The sequence below is a fragment of the Numida meleagris genome, chromosome 4 (assembly GCF_002078875.1).
Source record: "Numida meleagris isolate 19003 breed g44 Domestic line chromosome 4, NumMel1.0, whole genome shotgun sequence".
Taxonomy (NCBI): Eukaryota; Metazoa; Chordata; class Aves; order Galliformes; family Numididae; genus Numida; species Numida meleagris.
This window is the reverse complement of record NC_034412.1, coordinates 13,750,810-13,771,592: the sequence shown is the minus strand read 5'-3', so window position 1 is coordinate 13,771,592 and position 20,783 is coordinate 13,750,810. Positions and strand designations below refer to the sequence as shown.

Genomic DNA, 20,783 nt, shown 5'->3' with positions numbered 1-20,783 from the left:
CAAAGCAGAAAACTAGTCATGCTACTGGCATTAGTTTCTTTAAAGGGACTTGGGATGGAATATATCTCTTATGAAGAGTTGAAAGAAACAGTATTGATTTCTGGATGTTTACTTCAGGAAAGAAGAAATAAATGACTTTTCTGGCGTTGGAGGGCAGGGGATTGTAACAGAAAAGAAAAAAAAATACAGGATCTGATTGTTCAGTATCTGCCTGATAAAGGGTAAAGCGTTCTCTACATACTGGGTTACACCTTAGAGATATAGGGTCCTCTGCATTGTATCCCATAACATTATAGTGGCCTTTTTTCCTCAACCCCTAGAGAAACTCTTTTTATATCACATAGAGAAATTAATGATTTATTTCAGGACTTCTCTTCTGCCTTGTCTGACTGAATCTAATATCCCAATGGTCTTTGGGAAGCATGAACCATACTAAACCGGAAAGGAGTGTGATTTTACAACCTTCCTTGCCTGAACTTGTCATGGGAACATAAGGAACAGCAGCCCTGTAATGCTGTGAATTGAAAATGCTCAGTCCAAGTTGGCTTAGATCTGTACATGTCCTCCAGTCTGACTGTCTTGTCTCTTTCTGGGCTCCTCCATCAAGCCATTAGAGAATGAGAATTGAAAGTGGTTTTCTAAGTCATTAAATCAGAAACAAACTGCGCTCTATACTGCTGTCTTCAGCAGATTTCTGGAAGATTTAAACTCCATTGTTGCAGTTCTTATTTACTCCATGAAAACAAAAAACCCTCAGCATAAGATGCAATTAAAATAGGAGAACCAATTCCACAAATCTTAATTTAAATCAAGCCCTGCTCTCCCCTAACAAAAAAGAATAATTTACATTAAAGTTTCACATGAAAAGTTTGAAGTTTTGAGTTGGGATGATCACAGGGGAAACAGTACTGCACAAAAACAGTATCCAATGAAAAAGAAATGAGGGACTAAAAAGACCAGATGTAAAAAATGCCAGAGGAAAGAACTGATAGCTAAATCTGAGAAAACACCTCATTAAGAATAATTATTTTCACTATTTATAAGCTATACATGAATGACTGGGAAGGTCTCAGATGTAATTCTTATTTAAAATGCATATGAGCAAACTTCTACAAAGCCCCTGTACATTATGGATTGCAAGGGAATTTTTAGCAGAAACCTTTGTGTGAGCCACTTGGATCAATGAACTGCTTCAGTACGACTACAGAGAGTATATAAAAATAAAAAATTTCAAATGCAATAATTTTAAAAATTCAATTTAAGAATACCTGCATATTCAATACTGTTTGGAGTATTTTAAATGGTCTTCATAAAAGAAAGTATTAAACTTATATTCAAACCCACAGAATTCAGCAAAAAAGGATAATGAAACTGAAATAAAGTAAATGCCTTTAGTCAAACAGTCTAACTTCTGGAGCATGACATTGTGGGGTCTTCAAACATCATGAGTTTTCAATAGGCTTCTGTGACAGACTCTGCTAAAACACCAGGGGAAGAGAAATTCAGCTTCTATCTAACAACAACAGAATAAATAAAATAAATAAATAATAAATAAATCCAAAGCAACACAGAAATTCATTTCAGCCAAGTCAATTCTGTTCTGCGTCACTTTGCAGACAGCACTAACACATGCTCAGTTTGGACCAAATCTTTCCTTTTGTGATTAGTGGCTTCCAAATATGACTATTAGTAGCAGGGAATATTTCAATTCTGCTATAGATATAGTCACAAAATATATCTTTGTGAGCTACACATACCACTATAGCAAACTCAGGAAGGGTCAATAAACTGAGTTAATAACAAGATTAATCAACACAGTCCTGAAAGAGGACTGAGCCAAGATGGAAGTCACCAAATCTTTTTTCTGCTGCATCAGTCTTCTCATCAATTATAACTCTCCCCCCCAAAAAGACACATACAAAACAAATGTACAAACAGCACAAAAAAACCCCTCTCAAATTGATATTCCACATCATTTGTGAAATGAAATTTGAAAAAGCAGTATTACAAGGGCTAAATTTCAGTTTTAAGATTTTGCCGTTGTGTTTGTTTGACTGCTAGACTTGCAAAATTTGTTAAGCAAATACCCAAACACTCTCAGTTACTTTTATTCTCTCTTGATCTTGTTATTTGCTTAATAGAATTGTACTAGAAAAGTAAGTCCTGTAGGATCACAACCATAAGCTGAAGCATCAATATCGATGTTCATAAATTGTGACTATAAAAGAGTTTTGGAAAAGAATGATCCTGAAATCATTTCATTAACGTAATTTATCTGCTGGCTTTTCTTGGGGGATGAGAGCAGTCAGCGTTCCTGCATTTCAGAGACTGAAGTGGTCCATCCTATTTCCATTAAGAAACAATCATACCAAACATCTTTAAACACTTTCTCCAAGTTCACACAGACAGCTGCATCAGGTCAGTGTTCTTTTTTTTTTTTTTTCTCCTCCCTAGAAATTTAAGCACAGAGGTTCCCCTTCCAGAGTGCAAGTGACGTGAAAAGAGCTCTGAGCTCTGTGGAAAAATGGGCACTGGGACGCAATATGATTGGTGTCAGGAAGAGGGGAGGTTCGGGATACCTTCATTTAATACCTGCAGTAGTTGAGTCCTGATTTCTAAGCTAGTAAGAGCACAAGAACAATATTATTTTGTATTCCCAGCAGCAAGTGTTTACAGTGAAAACTCAAGAGTCATCAGGGCACAGACTGGCCATAGAATTGAAAACACTCAGCAAAAAAGGGTAATAGAAGTACATCACGGTGCTTGGCTGGAAGCAGTAATGCCATAATGAAACAGGTGGCACATTGGCCATGGCGAGTAGCAGGCCAGCAGGAGATCAGCATGCAGTAGTATATTTTTATTAAAAATAAAACGTTGTGCATATTGTGATGGTGAATGCTGAGGACTATTTTCCAGTATGCCTTACTGCCACACACTTCCAAAATGTGAGCATTTCATGATAGCAGTATAAACACGTGTTACAAAATGATGTTTTAGCCACACTGTTTCTTCAAAACTGATTTCAGTTTTGTAAATGATGTTGAAAGACTTTTAAGAATATGGTTATTTAGTTACCAATTAAGATTCCAGGCTGAACGTAACTAAGTGCACTAAATTACTGGAAAAGTTAGTTATCTTCCTGTGAAATCTAAGCCAGATTTACTATTTCTACCCTATCGTAAAGCTTACACTGTAGTTAGCTCTCAGGACATCCATTCATCAGTAATTTAGAAAAAAATCTGTTATCCCAGTTATATGGAGCTTCTTTTCAAACTCCCTGGCCATGTATCAGTCAAATGATGTTTCATCATGATGAAGATAGTAGTTGAACCGTAAGACAGTCTGGGCTTTTAACTGACTGTTGAGACACATAAGTGTTACAACGTGGGTTCACTTCTCACTTGAGGAACTTCACTGTATTCATCCAGGAGCCACCCTTCAATTTTGTCACTCTCATGAATTAATTAATTCTTTTTTTAGTATGGTCTAATTGGTGAGTAAAGCACACAGGACACCAAAGTGTGCCTTGCCAGGAAATTGCTCTTTTTGAAGCTATAGCTGTAATTTCAGACTGCAGTAAATGTGCACATAGTCAACACGGGTGAGGGGAGGATGCCCAAGACATTCATCACCAAGTGCTGCTGGCTAGAGACACAGAAATGGTGCCTGTAACCTGCAGGGAGCTAGTCCATCATGAGATTAGCCACCACTAAGGTAAGGCCATACATCATTAAAAAAGACAGGCTCAGTGTTGGTGATACAAGAATAATAAGTAGAACAACTCGCACTATCACTTCACGTAGGAACGCAGGAGACACCGTGCAGATTGCTGGTGATGCAGCAGAGGGTGAATATGTAGTCATTACTTTGGGAGAAAAATGATGAACCACATTCCTATTCAGCAGATGTCTTTTTTTTATCAAATCTATCTGCACTATGGGAACTAAATACATAAGTTACTCAAGGTCTAAGCATGCTTTTCCAACATGAAAAGTATGTATGAGTATCCTGATAAGAGCTTAAAAGCTTTTCATTTAACCTTAGCTTTCTCTACTTCAGTTTTAATGACAAATTGTTATTTACATGCATTGTTTTTAAGCTAAGCTGCTTTGCACAGGCAGTGCTGCTAGGGAGTACTACAGCATGAGTACAGTGCATTGTCCCTGTTCCTTGCAGAGCACTGTCAGGCACTTGCTGTCACTCAGCGTGAATAGGAAAGGCCATGAGTTTTTCTTCAGTATCAATAAGGTGTTTAATGTAAGATCATTACTTTTGATAATCTTTTACGTCCTTTTGCATGAATCGATCTGAATATTCAAGGAGAAAACCCAGAGATGAGTTTCAGGGTAGTGGGTGCAAGTTATTAATTTTTTGCTTTGATGGAAGAGCAAGACTTCATTTTGAGGGCTCCTCACAGAAAGCACACAGTTATTTACTATGTAAAGTTCAGACTCCCACAGCACCTACTAGTCAGTATTACTACTATTGATTTTGATTTCAGCCTATCCCTTCCTTTTCCTTTTGCTTTACAATTTCACAACAGAAAGTATATACAGACAGCCAATGTAATTCAGTTCTTCCTTCTGCAACTTAGCAGACTGTGTACTTATACATTATCCACAGGATTACAGAATGGGTTGGGTTGGAAGGGACCTTCAAGGATCCAGTTCCAATCCCGCTGCCGAGAGCTGGCTGCCTCCCACCAGCTCAGGCTGCCCAGGGCCCCATCCAACTTGGCCTTGAGCACCTTGAAGGATGGGACACCCACATCTCACTGGGCAGCAGTGCCAGGGCATCACCACTCTCTGAGTTAAAATACTTTTTTTTAATCACTCAAAATAGTCTTCTTTTTTTTTTTAACAGAATGGAGAAAATATATTCCAGTGAGATGCTAATTTGTTTTACAGTCTTCTAAGATTCTGATTTTTGGTATCCAGATCTATTAGCACATTTGTGCAATGCTTTAGAAAGCACATAGTGATACACTGGCAAAAGCCTTAATCACTTATAACCATTATGCTCTTACTAAATTCCACAGATTGAAGGTACGTAAACAATGTGATCCTAACAATATGTGCTCTGCAATACTGTAATTGAACCAGAGCATGTCCTGGCAATGGTGATCTCCAATGCCCTGATGTAAATTCTGCAGCAGCTAACACTTAATCTTGTCATAAGCGCTGTTCAGACAAATCCCTCTCTACAGCTCTGAAAGGGGTGATCTTTCTTCTACCTACTCCCTTGTTCTCTCCCCTCACATACAGATTCCTGCACAATTTACTGCAGGATTAGGCCTAAAAATGGAAGTCTGCCTGAATAAAATATACTGAATCAGTTCAATTACTTACCAGTTAAGAAATAGTGACTTACTGCTTTAAATATCAGCAAATTCAAACAGTTGGAGCATTAATGAAGGCAGTGTAGACAAACTATTTAAAAAGAAATGAAAAGATGAAAGATAACCAAGAATATAGTATATCTGCTGATTCCTAAGCAAAAAGACCAACCAACAACAAAAACAACAACAAAGAAACCTTTTATACTCTTTTCTCAGCAAGGAGCAGCCTGCATTCTCATTTAATCTTAAAAAAAATAACAATTAAAGAGTCAACCAAATACCCCTCCCCCCCCCCCCCAAAAAAAAAAAAAAAAAATTAGTAATCATACTCTGGAAAAACTCACTTCTAATTAGGATGGCATATTATTTATGTATCTAGATTTTAATTGCACTCACTTGATATATTCATTAAAATTATTTTCATTACAATCAAGCTTGTTACCTTTTTTCTAACTGCAGTAGACTCAAATGTCAAAGTAAGAAAAAAAGTCTTAAACAAAATTCTAGCAGCAGGCATCCCTTGAATGTGAAGTGCACCCTATTTCTTTTGATAGACAGAAATAAACATTGTTAAATGAATATTAATAAAGTTCTAAAAGCTGGTGCACTTAAGTCCAGCCCACAGTCACTTCTCCCAGATCTCCATGTTGCTCTGCAGTAACCCCATGAAGATGCTTTATCCTGGTCACATGCCAGCTGCTGCTGCCCAACACAACCACCCTGCCCGTACAGTTGCTCTCAGCATGGGCCATGGCCCTTTACTGCCTCCAGCCTTGGTGACCCCTATTCCTTGGGTGTGAGACTCTCACCGTATGTGGATTTCTATGGAAAAGAAGTCATGCCACATAGTCAGTTAAATGTAAGACATCCAATTGCATACTGTGGAGTTAATTCTGTTTCCCTTTGGAGTCAATGGCTGTCTTTTAAGTGACTTCAGAGAAAGCTACATTAAAAAATCATGCATGCTACAAGATGTTTTCACAAAACATGGGAAAATATGTTTTTACAGAGAGGGTTATATGCAAATTCTTATTCCTTTCCATTCAAACATAACATGAGTTGGAGTATTTTTATTGGAAATGATCCCTTGGACAACAACATAACAGTATCTAGTGTAAAAAGTAATATGAAGCTTGGTAAACCTTTTAAGACCTCAGTTCTATAAAGGGTCTAAAAGTGAACACGAAACTTCCCCACATCACTTTGATTTTTAGAAGTATGCAAATAGAACGAGGGGAAATGGCTTCAAGCGGAGAGAGGGTAGATTTAGGTTAGATACAAGGAAAAAATCTTTTACATTGAGGGTGATGAGGCACTGGAACAGGTTACCTAGTACTGTGGTTGATGCCCTATCCCTGAAGACTTTCAAGGAGAGGCTGGATAAGGCCCTGGGCAACAAGATCGAGCCGTGGTGTCCCTGTTCATTGCAGAGGAGTTGGACTAGATGGCCTTCAGAGGTCCCTTCCAACTCTAAGGATTCTATGATTCTAAATGCCAAACTGTGTAGTGTAACAAGTCCTATGTAGGTACGCAGTAGATAATAACTACATTTTTGAGTCAGTTTGTTAAGTTTATTGCAATTTTTGAACATCTGACTATCCTATGAAAATGTGTAAAAGATTTCTGAATCATTTTTTTAGAGAACCAAACAAAAAAAACCACCCTCAATTAATTTAATCAGTTCTTCTATTAGCATAGTTTCACTTCACTGGAACAAGTCTTTATACTTAATTTCTGAACAAATTTATAAATAAATAATTTAAAAAAATTAATATAAAGTAAACTTACCAAGAGCAACTGCAAATAACTGTGGACTAAAAGTATTTATGATGATAATTACATAAAAAGTTTTTTTACCTCAATAATTCAGTTATTTTCAGCATTTGGGGCACTGAATTATATGCACCTTTCCATTATTACCTGCTTTTTAGTCATGTCAGTCCAACTAGTCTGCCGAGGGAGGCTCAGTTTAATTACTGAGAGAGCTGAACTCCTGGTACGAAGTTAAATTAGTATAAAATATTTTAATGTGTATTATTTCAACATCTGGTAGTGTAACGAGTGCTACTTTCCTAAGGAAATCATATTCATTTCTCTCTTTTCCCCTCACATTCTATTTTTACTTATTTATTTCTGTTCATTTAGAAAGCCCAGTATAAGAGATCAATTTCAGTAACCTCTTCTGCCTTTATCATAAATAGCACAATTACATTTTATTCAAAGAAGACCTAAATTGTCACACACACAGCATATACTGTAAGAATTTTGACATGATTGAAATAACAGGACTGAAAGCTTTAAAATGTTTCTCTATAGAAGAGCTATCAGATTTTTTAGTCGAGTACAGTGAAACTTTGGGGACTTTCAGATCAAGGTTGAAATTTTTAACCTCTGAGAGTCAGGCCCACCCTGACTTGAAAAATGTAGTGCAGAAATGAAACAGTACATTAAAAAACAACAACACATATTTCAGACTTGAAAACAATGAGTTGAGATGATGCATTTCATATTATCACTCTTTGGCTCTTCTCAAAATATAAGGCACTTCTAAGAGCTTTTCTGCTGCTCGAATAGATACTTGGAAAGCCTGGGCATTTTTTGTCCCCATTTTATTACCAACTTGTTTAGAATACCCTCTATAACCATAATGACAGCCATAAAATTTATAGGGCAGTTCTCAGCAATGGGAGTCAGAGTTCAGGTGACTAAATTCTTTTTAGTCAGATTTTACTCTGCCTAATTAAATGTCTAAAAGCTTTTTTCTTGTTGTACGTGCCTGGGGCTAATCTTCAGTATCTTCAAGTACAGCCTGACTTAGTTGTTTGTGCTTTCTGTCATACACTTACACACAGAAGTGCTAGACTGTAGCTCATAAAGATGTGGCAACTTATGGTTATCAGAACCTTTGAGTGGTACAACACATGAAATGCAAGCTCCCTGTCACATTCCGCCATCACTATGTCTTTCCTGTTATCTTAAACTTTATCAAGGTGTGTTTCAAAACCTTAGTCTCTCCTACCTGTAGGTTATAGCAAATTTTACTATTTGGCCTCAAAAGCCTGCCCACATACCAGGTGGGGTTAGCGCTCAACTGCAGCTCCATTTGGCCAGAAAGTCAAACCAGTCTCTGCTATTTCTTACCCAACCAGGTTGAAAGTAACTATAATCCATCCTATTTGAAATGGAAGTTAGTTGGAAGACAGGGACAGTGGAATTTTCCTCAACATTCAAAACTTACAGAAGACCCTTTACAGAAAACACACATAGAGAGTTTCTAAAATAAATTTTAAAGAAAGGAGATTAGAAATAAGTGTTTGAGTCACAGTTCCCTCTAAGGGCAGTTTCTCAAAGTCCAGCCGAGTTCTTCACTGCAACCCTGCTAACCATAACAATGTTGACTTAGGCAAACCATTAAGCTCCTTAGTAGAAAGAAAGTCCTTCATGCGTAATGGAGGTTTTAAGGAATGATTCACCACAGCAGCAAACTAACATTCTACTCCTGAGTGAGCTCCATCTCCAAACCACCCATCGTTTGTGCCAGTGAGTGCACGCCTCCCATCTTTCACAAGCTCATCTCTGGATAGCTATAAATCAGAAGACCACATGAAGTGTAATCATTAACAAACATACAGAGTACAGTGCAATGTAGTATCTCTGAGAACACGTATTTCACCAAATTTATACCGATGATAAAATTTTCAAATGAAATACATTAATCTGCTCCCATGTATTTATAATGTATATCTGTCAAATCCAGCGTTATTATTTTTCGTACAAAAAAGGATGGTATTTGACATGCAGCACTTTCTCAGTTTAACTTCTGCTTCAACTTCTTTCAGTGAAACATCAGTCCATTAGTTCTCTCAGTGAAAATCTTAAAAAAATGGTGATATTTCAAGACATTGTTCATTGTATATAAATTCTAATTCCTCTGAAATATATTGCTTCAATAAGGGGGAAAATATTGCATGGTACAGACAGAAAAGAAAGTGAGGCATTTGATCTTCAGCGTTTGAACAGCTTTCTTCCTTTGTACTCATTCATGTCGACGGAGATAAGATTTCATTACAGAGTGAGCTATTGGTTCAAATAAGATACTACTGAAGCATTATTTCTGCTTTGAAATCATGTTTAAATGATGCACCCCGTGAAGATAACTTTTTAAGGGCTGTATCATCATGGAAAATTGTTTAAAAAGTAATTTAATGGATTCAAACATTAACACTGGTTCCTCTTGAAGCCTGAGCAAGGACTTGTCTACAAGGTGTATCAGGCAGATGGCACAGGGGAGCCTGAGCAGTGGCTGTCTTCATACTCCTTGTGAAGTGGAAGAATAGACCCAGGAATAATTTGAGGTTTATCAGCAAACCCCATTACCTTCCATGAGACAGTGTAATGGCGCTGAATGAGGAGAAATGAAGGCATTTCCATCCACACAAAGTAAAAGGTATTTAAAAGTTATTCCTATAAGTGAGTGAACTCCCATTTCCGTTTACTTTATTGTGTGTCGAGTACTACTTTCAGTCTAGCACATATAATTCAGAGGATCTGACATCTATTGCCCTGATCTCATTTATCACCAGCCCATCTCCATTTCAGAAGCCCAGATACTCAGTGTACAATTTTTACTGTAAAATTGGATTTGTTTGTTTTGACAGAGTAGGTTTGTTGAATTTATGATTTAACATTGAACATCCTTCACCTTGAAAGCAGTTCTCCTGCTGTAAAAGTGAGGCATCTCTCTCATGAGGATGCTATAATATCATGATACAGATGCCCATCCTGTTAGACAAGGTCACGCCAGTAGAAACTAAACTTAATTTCCTGAGACCTTCCAGTGCTTAGCTCTATTTTTCACTTTACAAGGATAAATATTGGGAAATACTTTATGCCAGTGAAATAACTGTCCTTTCATCAACAGAATAAAAAAATATGGTTCACTTCAAAATGGTGAGGTTAAGGAAAATATAAAAAGCATGTTGAAAACACATTATTTGTCTATCTGATGGTTGCTGCCTTTGTCTCTACATCACAGAAAATAACTAAATTATTTCACATGTACTTTGGAACAAGACCCTTCACTAGGGGTGGGTATTTTACTCAAAACTAAGCTTTTCACCTTATTCAAATCCTTTGCCGTTGAGTGGCAATGGATTTGTTCTCTCCTTGAGCATCTGTCTGCTCCTCCATGTCCTCACCCTAAAATTATTGTCAAGTTCCCTAATAAAAGTACTCCTCAATTGCTCTTTCCACCTTGTCTTGAAACTTTGACAACACAAATCCTTCAAATTATCTTAGAAGCTTTTTCAGTTCTAAGAGAATAAAGTTGTTCACTAACTGAGTCCCTTCATCATACAGAGGAAAGCATTTTTGCTCATCCAGCTACAGCTGCACTGATGTGTCCATCTTGTTCCATCTCTGAAATGCAACACAACAGGTTGCAGCTCCAAGAAAAAAATCTATTTCCATGCAAAGTCTCTCCCACTATGCCTTGCCTTCCTTTCCTGTTTTAGATCTGCATATATTGAGGATATGCAATTAGCTGCAGCTCAGCTTCTCCAGTCAGGAAAGCAGGAATCACTATCCTTATCTGTTGCAACTCTTTTCATACATTTTCCTTCTCTAGAGAAACTTAGCTGCTGCCAGTTCTTAAGGTACTTAGTAATTTTCCAGCCATTGCAAACACTCACAGGCTGTAATTACAGCCTGTCAACACTCCGCACAACCTTAAGGAATTGGGGTGTTGCAGACTAAAGCTCCTCAGATCTATCAGGATCTGTTTACAACCTAAAAAGAGAGTTCACAGTTGTAGATTTTTCTTTTCAGCTATAATTTCAGTTACAGTCTGTGGGCTCCTTGGGCAGCTGAATGCATATCTGTGGCAGAGTAGCTGCATTCTGCAGTATCCTGTGATGTTACAAAACTCCTGTTTAAATAAAAATATTCATGAAAGAAACAAACAACAACAAAAAACCATTCATGTGCTCTCTCAGTACTTAATTCTAGCTCGTTTGCATTGGTCTTGATCATCATGCAGAGAACTTTCCTGACTCACAGCAACCACATGGAGAAAAAATGCATGGTGCTTCATGTCAGGCTTTATTCATCTTTTACATCATTAAATCTTGTGCCTGCAAGGAACACGAACCATATCATACAAAACAAACTAGCAGCAAATCAGCCATCACTTGCAAAGGCTTAGCCCAAAGGGCAAGGTCTTTTTAACAAAGAGGTAGACAGCCTGATGTGCTCATGATGTATCTATCCTTCAGCTGTAAGAATGAGCATCCTTGAAGGAATTTTGGTTCATCGTGAAATTGGATCATAGGCATCAGAAGCAAAAGATGGGAGGAAGTGAAAGATCAGTGTACTAAGAGCTCAACACTTCTCAGAAGTTTTTTTCATGTTCCTTAAGCTGTTCAAATTTTATATTGCCTAACTTCTCCATTTGATTTCCTTTCTACTACTGTATATTTCTCCCTTACTAAGAATAAATCACTAGAAGAAGCTATTTTGAAAATGGCCTGGATGTGTTTTAACCAACAAATCCAGTGTAATCAGCAGAGCCTGATCCTTGAAGGTTTATTTCAGAACAGCATGCCACATTTAATCAGTTTTACTAATACTGCACAGTACTACCTGCTTTGACAAGAATACGTTGATCGTATTACAGAATGATTACTGCTAATGGAGATCTTTTAGACAAGATTAGATTTTGCTTCTGTCCAGATGTCTCAAAGAACGTTATTAGTTTTTGGTGTCATATTTTCATAACATTAATATGATCAGCTTATGGGCCTGCTCATATGCTGTAACTGCAGCAATTTATCTGACAGTTAAGTTGTCAGGACTATGCAGCATGTAACCCAGTGAATATTGCTGTAATCTGTCTCAAATTAGGCACTGCCCACACAATCCTACCATAGCTGTGATTTGACCAGTGAATATTCTGATGATCTCCCGACCTCTGAGATTCAGAAAATTACGTTGAGCAGTTCAGTAAATGTCTCTGAAAAAGCTGATTTTTTCAAGAGATTATTCCAGATGGTGAATCTACATATTTTTAAAGGACTGCAGCATTTTTCTCATAAATCAGCAAAATAAGATTCAGAGTTTTGCTACTCTGACAGCTAATTAATGTGGCACTGTATAGGAAGCCCATTAGTATAACTGCAGCTGTAATAGTAGTTTTCTATGGATACAAAAAGGATGATAAATTACTTTGTTTATAAAGCATTTTTCTTCTTTCAAAGCTAGAGGATAACTGCAAGTACCTTTCCTGACCTGTATTTACTAGTTAGACATAAAACATTATAAATGTTGAGAACCATAAAGATTAGTTTTAATACATTTTGACAAGAGTGCCTTACAATATCAACCAAGCTATACTATTGCCCTTAAGTTTAATAATACATGCTGATATGCACTCTGATGGTATGCTTCATTCCTTTTGATAATACGCCTTTAAAAACAATGTCCTTTAGGGTCCAATGGACCATGAAATAGTCTCTGCAAAAGTACCAGTGGTGCCAGTGCTGAGACAAACATTCATTTTGGCTGTCAGCTTTAAGGACTGTGGAAGAAATGAAGCACATTTATTATATACTGATGTATTCTGACTAGATAATCCTTTTCAGTTGTAGGCACTATAAAGGCAAGTCCAGATTACTGTGGGGGAATAGTTAAAAAAAAATTCAGATGGGCTGAAACAGTTGTGCTTCCAATTTCACAGTTGGATAATTTGCTTTATAAACTTCTATTTAAAAGAAAGTTTTACTGGCAATGAAATACATTAAGTAAACAATCAGTAATTTGAAAGTTAGTATATTAGAGATACTTAGAAGCTGCTTCTACTAATACTACATTTATTAATTAATATCGGAGTTTGCTTTACTATGCTGCAGGCAAGTTCAAGGTTTTTCTTAGATATCCATTTCCATTACAATTCTGTCAAAATTTACCCTTTAAAGTATCACTATTTTATAGCACATCAATACCATAATTATTTCTGTATAGCTACAATAGTAACCATTTAACTCAGGCTCAAGTCAACAGGGCCAGAAGATTCTGAACAGGATACTTTAATCTTAGTACTCTGGTGCATTTTTCACTGTGTAAACTTCATTTTTTCACATTTTACCGTTAGAAATTGGAGGCAGAAAGCTTAAAGGATTCTCTTTTCATCATGCAGTAAATGCAAGGAGAAGCTGTACCAAGAGTTCTTACCCAGCTCTTGCCTACCAATATTTGACCAAGGCCTGCTGAGGATGTACTATCAGGTCCCTATGAAATGCTGATGAGCAATCGGTCAGGTGCAACATGCCTGAATGAAAGAGAGAGCAGAAAATTATAAACTAGAAACAGAGTAATCTATTTTTATGCCTTTTTTTTTTTTTAAGTCTATCAACACCCAAACACAGTCTATTGAAAAATAACAGAATGGAGATAGTCTGAGAAGCCAAAAAGCAATGCAGTGCTCACAGCACATGGTAACAACACATCACCTGTTGTCTTAAGTCCTTTCTTGTTAAATACCACTTTTTTCCAAAACCCTTAAGTACAAGTAAAAGGAGAATTCACCTCTAAGATGTGTTATTCACATATAACTATGTGAAAGTAGCACACAAATAAATTGTTTGACAGATTGTAAATGCTCATGGGCTTCATTAGATACACTAATTATGTATTTATACCATTCCTGCATCAAAACTTCTGCATATTCTTCTAATTTAGAAGAAACAGTTTATACTGGTTCCTTTAACTCAGAGACAGAAAATACAGACTGGTAATCTATGAAGTTCTGGTAATACTTAGTTTATAGCAGATTGAATACGGACTGAACACTCCACACATTTCTTTTGCAAGCTTTTTTAAAATATATGTCACAACATAAAAACAATTTTTTAAACAGCTGGTGAATACATAACAACCACAAGTTAAAACTGTGCTATGGAGAGTTCTGTGCTTCAGAGAGCGCAGAAGCAGGCTGCAGGCTATTGTAATAGCATGATTTCTCTATGCAGAGAAAAGCACATTGTTCTCCAAGCTACTCTGCTAATGTCTGCCACAGCTGAGGCAACACGTCACCTCTGGAATGCTGCTTGTATCATATGTTTCAGTTCACTGGCATGTCATATTTCAGAAAAAGTAATTTATCCCTGTGCGTTACTGCTGTCTGTACACACTCTGAGATCTTACATACTGCTTATGAGAAATGGAAAGTATTGCGGAATTCACTTACCAGCTGTGATTCTACTTCAAAATTACACTGATGTGCTGACCTGTCATTGGTGTTAATACCAGACTACTGAGAAGGTTGTTATACTTAGTTATGATTTAATTTCTAGACAAGAACATCTTAAAGAGTTTAGGTAGGACTGGTTCCTTGGTAACCAACTAGTGGCCTAAGAACATGCATTTTACTTGCAAAAATAAAAATACTTTTTCTGAAAACAAAGTTGAGATGGGGCTTGTTCAGCCAGGAGAAGAGAAGGCTGTGGTGAGACCTCATTGAGACATTCCAGTATTTTAAAAGTGTTTATAACAATGAGGGAAATTAACTTTTTACACAGGTAGATAGTGATAGGACAAGGATAAATAGTTTTAAACTAAAGGAGGGAAGATTTAGATTAGGTGTTGGGGAAGTTTTTTACTGAGAGGGTGGTAAGGTGCTGGCACAGGTTGTCCAGGGGGGTTGTGGATGCCCTGTCCCTCGAGGTGCTCAAGGCCAGGTTGGATGGCATCCTGGGGAATCTGATCTAGTGCTTGATGTAGCAGTTGGCAACCCTGCCTGTGGCAGGGGGGTTGGAACTTGATGATCCTTCAGGTCCCTTCCAACCCAAGCCATTCTACAGTTCTATGACTCTATAGTGAATAGAAGTGATATGAGAGATCTGAAGTTCTTGAAATGACATGGGGCTCCCACGTGGTTTGAGAGGGGCTTGGCCAGAAAGCTGAACAGACAAGGGAATCAACTACTACTTCTTAGCCCTATTGCTCTCCAATGCTTGTGATAATGGCTTTTGGCAATGTGCCTAAATACATGCCACATAAGTTATTGATCAACATTATCATTATTATGCTAGAGAAGATAATATATAAAACTGCAATGTTGTGACAAGCAGCTTAAATTTTCTAGGAAACACATACATTTTCTTACTGTTAAAAAATTTTACAGTTTTTTAACTCTCAATTGGCACCAGCAGTAAATGTACATAAAAGTAGAAGCACTCTTTGGAAAAATTAGAGATTGTTTTAATATGGCTCACAGATATTTATCATCCAGTCAGAAATAAGTTTTGCTTTTTATTTAGGTCAGTCTTCTCAACAAATTAAGAAGGCTGCCATGATTGCACTGAAATAAAGATTAACATTTAATAGTAAAATAGTCTTACTTTAAATTTACTTATAATCATAGTCTTATGGGGCTTGTTATCATTTATACTGGGAGGAAATTTTAGGTTAAGCTCTGTCAACTCTGCATAGCCCTCAGCAGCAGTTTGTACAAACATCTTTAATTTGGGGTTTCTGATTTTGTGCAGTTACTGAACACGCTCAGAGAAAATCTGTTTTGAATATACTCATACGAAGTTTTGTTTCCTACTCAAATGTAAATGTGAGAAACAAAACACATTTAAAGTTGAAAAAACATTTCATTCTGTCAAAATTAAATATTTTTTCAAAATTGTCTCTGGCCCCTTAAACACTGATTGTAGTTAAATGTTGTGTTGTTTCTTTTTCCCAAATGTCACAGCAAAATGAAAACTTGAAACATTTCTAAAATGTTTCAAGTTTAAAAATTGTCAAAACACTTATTTTCTGATATTGAACATTATTCTTACTTTGTTTAGAAGCAGTCTCCAAAGGCAGTTTTTAGTAGCAGCCTTCAAAGTATTTTGAGTAAGGAGCCTGAAATGGAGCTTTATGAAAAACTTTAGCTTCACTAACAGTTTAGACAAATCTACTTAACCAGCATGTATTTCTGTATTGCATGTTCTCTCAGTTTGGAAGATCTACATGATGTTTATTTTCTGTACCACTCTCTACATGTCATGAAGCATATGTTGTAGGAAACTGATTGCTTTTCAAGCTGACAGTTGCTTTGCTGTTCCAGTTCTCTGTCACAAAGGAAGATATTTAAGCTGAGAAATTCCTCAGTAATATATTTGGACACTTTCTTTTAGAACTTTACTATTATAAAGGCCAGGGTTCAGTTTGCCTTCAGTATTCTGATTTCTTCATAGGGATTGCTCCTTTATGGAGATATTTAATTCCAAGTCTCCACTCTTCTAGAAAACTCTATTTTATGCCACCCATGTGGGAAAACACTTCACATATAACAAGTTATCATTTTAAAACATTCTTTAAATTCTTCAGCAATTACCTAGGTACTTAGAGTTCATTTAAGTCAATTAGGGAGCCATAGTTCATTTTTAGGCTTACTTGGTCTTTTTCAGCATTCTTCTGGTGCATTGAGAATCACAGAGGTTCACACAGCTTCTTATAAACAGCCAGATCTCTCAGCACCAAGTTCATCAGTGAGCTGATAAGCATATGTTCTGAAATGTCTGTGAGGCAGGAGATGCCTAGCTTTTTTTACAGATACTGTTAATCTAATTATTTTGGCATTTCTCCCATGAAGAATGACTTTTCATTTTCATTCTTGGATTTATTATAGGTTGGAAAATTGCTAAAATTCAAGCTTACACTGCCATTCAACTCATAAATTGATTCCACATTCATTTTCTTTTTGGTCCTTCTGGCAAGGCTAGAGCTACACAGAGCATACTCAGTTAACACACAAACGTACTTGGTCTGTTTGATTCTCTACTTAATATCATACAGCACCGCTCAATGGTGATCCTTTCCAAACCATTTCTTTCAAGAAATGCAGAAAGGACTGCAGTAGAATAGGAAATCTCATAGCTGACTTCTTGACAGATCTCTACTAGAGGTTTCACCCTATTTAATATTTCATATGAACACTTAATTTTTGTAATCCAAGAACAGTTGATTACTCTGAATTGCACGTGCTATACTACTGTGATTGCAGTAATTAAAATAATTTGGGTCGGAAGAGGTATAATTAAGTTATTAATATACGCAGTCTTTGTCACATGCAGAACACAGGGTTTTTTGACAAGGCAATAGATGCAACAGGGTAACACTGCAAAAAGTGAAATTGACCAATCAGATCACTAAGTTCAGGATTGCTATTTATTCCTAACAAGAAGTTTTTTTTTTTTGTGTGTGTGTGTGGAAGCTGCACAAAAAGAGTTACAGTACAGAAGTTAGAATTAATGCCAGATCCAAGACAGTTTATGCATTTTCCTTTCTGACAACATGACAATTTATTTATTTTCACCCTATTTTGGCATCTTTTGTTGGTTATTTTTCTGTTGCATAAAACCTATTACAAATTTACATTATTCAAAACCAGAGTGTGAATACATTTTCAAGAAAGCTTGTCAACCCATTCCTTCCTTCTGTTATAATAATAGGAAAATAACCTTGGCAGAATTTTTAGAAAATGGAATTGCAATCTTCTGTTTCCTAATTACAGAGCATAGCTGCGACATTCATTAGCGTGCAGCTGGCAAGATTCCACAACTTTCAGGCAATCCAGCCCCTTCTCGCTAGAAATGGAAAGTAATGTTAAGGGCCTGATCCAAATCCAAAGAAAGAGCCAGTATTCGCACTGGCCGGTGGTCAGAATCCAACGACACAGTGTCTACATGCACAAAGGACTTAATCCATGGTGGCTTTCTGGGAATTTCCAAGGTGGGATATAAAAACATTCACAGAAGTTTTGTGCATTTTTGGCTACAGCTTTCAAGATGCGAGGCTTTCAAAACTTACAAATATTTGAGAATTGGAAAATATGAGAATAAGCCAGATGCTTCAAGTCTAATGTTGCAGAGGAATTGGTTGATACCCTCGCTGCAGGAGGAGATAGAGACCTCTAGCATACTGGTGATATTTTGGTGATTGAAACATAAAAATGAAGGTAGACTTTTATATAAAGAAATCAAAAACCTCAAATATAGACTTTCATATATCTTATGTGTATTTGAGAATCTCTTTTGGCTTTATATACAGCTATGATGATTATTTTGCTGCATGGTTTCTTTTTATGCCAATTTGTTTGTGGACATAATTACAGTCTGTCTTGCCGCTGTATCTCTTTAAGGACACCATGCATGAAGGTCATACAAGCTTTTGGATTATCTCCTGCAGACTTTCATTCATGTGCATGAAAAAGAAGGTGAAAGAACATGCAAGCACACAAGTCTGCACTGCAGCTGTACATGTGCTACGTATTTAATGAACTATATCCCCTTTTCCACGCAAGCTAAAAGCATTTAACATGACTGAAAAATCATATCTTCTATGCTATCAGTTACACCACGAGTTGAGATAGTGCATTCATCTAGTTTAGATGTTCCCATAGGCAGTGAAACCAGGCTTTGCTCTCAGGCAACACAGTTACTTGGTTCATGTGTGCTCTGCATCCCACAGTCTCAAGCATTTATTTTTTTCTGGAAGAAGCTTACCCTCAAAACAAGCATCTTGTACTAGTTTGGTAGAGACATTCAAATTTAGTCTGTGAACATTAAAATTAAACATTGTATAGGAATGCTTCAAATGGCAAGGTTCCGCAACCATTTTGGAATGAAGAGGAAGGCAAATACAATTCCTCTCTTGCTTTTATAGTTCTGCACTATTTGTTGCTTTCCTCTTCAGGACTATTACTAGAGGCAAGATAGTCAAACGTCTGCTGTGCATATATGAGAATGATGTCAAAGATGAGCCCTTGAAAGGTAATCAAACACTTTGGGATGAAAGAATACAATCAATCTTCGTAAGGTGGTTCCAATTCAGTGCAAAACCCTTCATCAAATCTATGATGTATCACTACATACTACAAAGCAGAATATATGTCTCAGACCACATATCAGTTTATCTTGCACAGATCTTAAAGTAAGATCTGCCTTTTCTGATTTGCAGTTTGGCACAGGTTGTTTTCATTTCAACAGCTGCTACTAGGTAGCTGCACTTGTATGTCACTTTCATTTGCAGAGGTAACGTGTCCGGGGGTTTTAGATCTATCAGTGCCACTTGCATTGTTCTCAGCCACTTGGCCTGGATGAGAAGAATATTTGTCTAAATCTGTCATACTTTTGCAGACTTATCTGGAGTAAGTCAGGCAATATGACATTCAGCAGAAATACTGCATTAAAATTAAAAGCTATACCTATATAATTCTCCAAAGAGACATTGACAACATTAGTAACATTTCCAGCATTTCTTTGTTTTTCACTGACTTCATGCACTGAAGTATATGAAAAAAACAGTAAATGGGTGAAGATACCAAAAATCAAAATAAAAATACAGTCCTGTAGGTTAAGAAAAGCACTCATCAGAAACAAATCACAGCTCCAGGTTCATGCCCCGAAGACCAACCCATCAGTTTATCCAGGGTGGTAGAAAAGCTTGGCTTTTAAAAAGAAGTAGAAAAACACTTCTTACTATAAAAAATCTAGAAAATGGATTTCTAGGGAAGTTTTCTTATTATTGTAGAAGACAGCATCCCTAATGGGGCAGAGTAAAACAAAAATGCTCAGAAGACCACATTTCCCTTCATTTTCAGTTTCCAGTAGCCTATGAGGACCTTCCAGAAATTCCTCACAACTCATTAGCATCACTCCTGTCAATTTCTTCTGATAGTTGTGGCAGTTTTTTTAAAGAGCACCAACATATAAAACATCCAACATTTAAATGATGGATTTTCAATGCTTTGGGAATGTACTAGCAAGTAACTCTGTGATGCAGAGCATTCTAAGAATATCTATTGAGCTGGAGATGAAGTTTTTCATGTTGGAAGAAATGTCTGCTATTGTTTGGTTGCAAGGTGTAGAAAAAATGTATTTGTTAAAAATATGAAATTTTTTCCCTCACAGTTACATATCTGTCCAGGTCACAACAGATGTCTGGGAAATGAAACAAAATATTCCCTTTAATATGACCAGGTCTTCGTTTTGACATTTCCTATATTGGAAAGTTGATCCAAATAATTCAAATAAAAAACGCAGTGGTTTTCATAAACAAATAAAGGTTGAAAAAATACAGATGCATGTAGCTACCTCCTTCCATGATATGAAATGTCAACAGGCATGGCTTCCAATAATCAGGTTAAGAAAGAAAAAGTATATGTTTTTTCACACAGCACGGTTAATACTGATGCCAATATGACAAGTGAGGTGAGAAAATCATTGCAGAACACTGACTCAAATAAAGTTTAATCAATGAGCAGCACATGTATAATCTAATTAGTGCCTATTTTATTCAGTAATCTTTAAGCATACTGTAAAGTACCAAGAAGCTGAATCAGCATTCCAAGCTCTGTTTTTGTTTTTGTTTTTGTTTTTAAATTCCATTTGGTATG

At 36.7% G+C, this 20,783-nt stretch overlaps 1 long non-coding RNA gene across 2 annotated transcripts in view; it reads right to left on the bottom strand.

Moving 5' to 3' along the window:
• Positions 1–20,783, bottom strand: part of LOC110398557 — a 295,015-nt gene that overhangs the window by 30,397 nt on the left and 243,835 nt on the right. For both annotated transcript variants that reach the window (XR_002438459.1, XR_002438460.1), the window contains exon 3: positions 13,565–13,661. This is a non-coding gene — a long non-coding RNA (uncharacterized LOC110398557). The remainder of the gene's footprint in view (positions 1–13,564; positions 13,662–20,783) is intronic.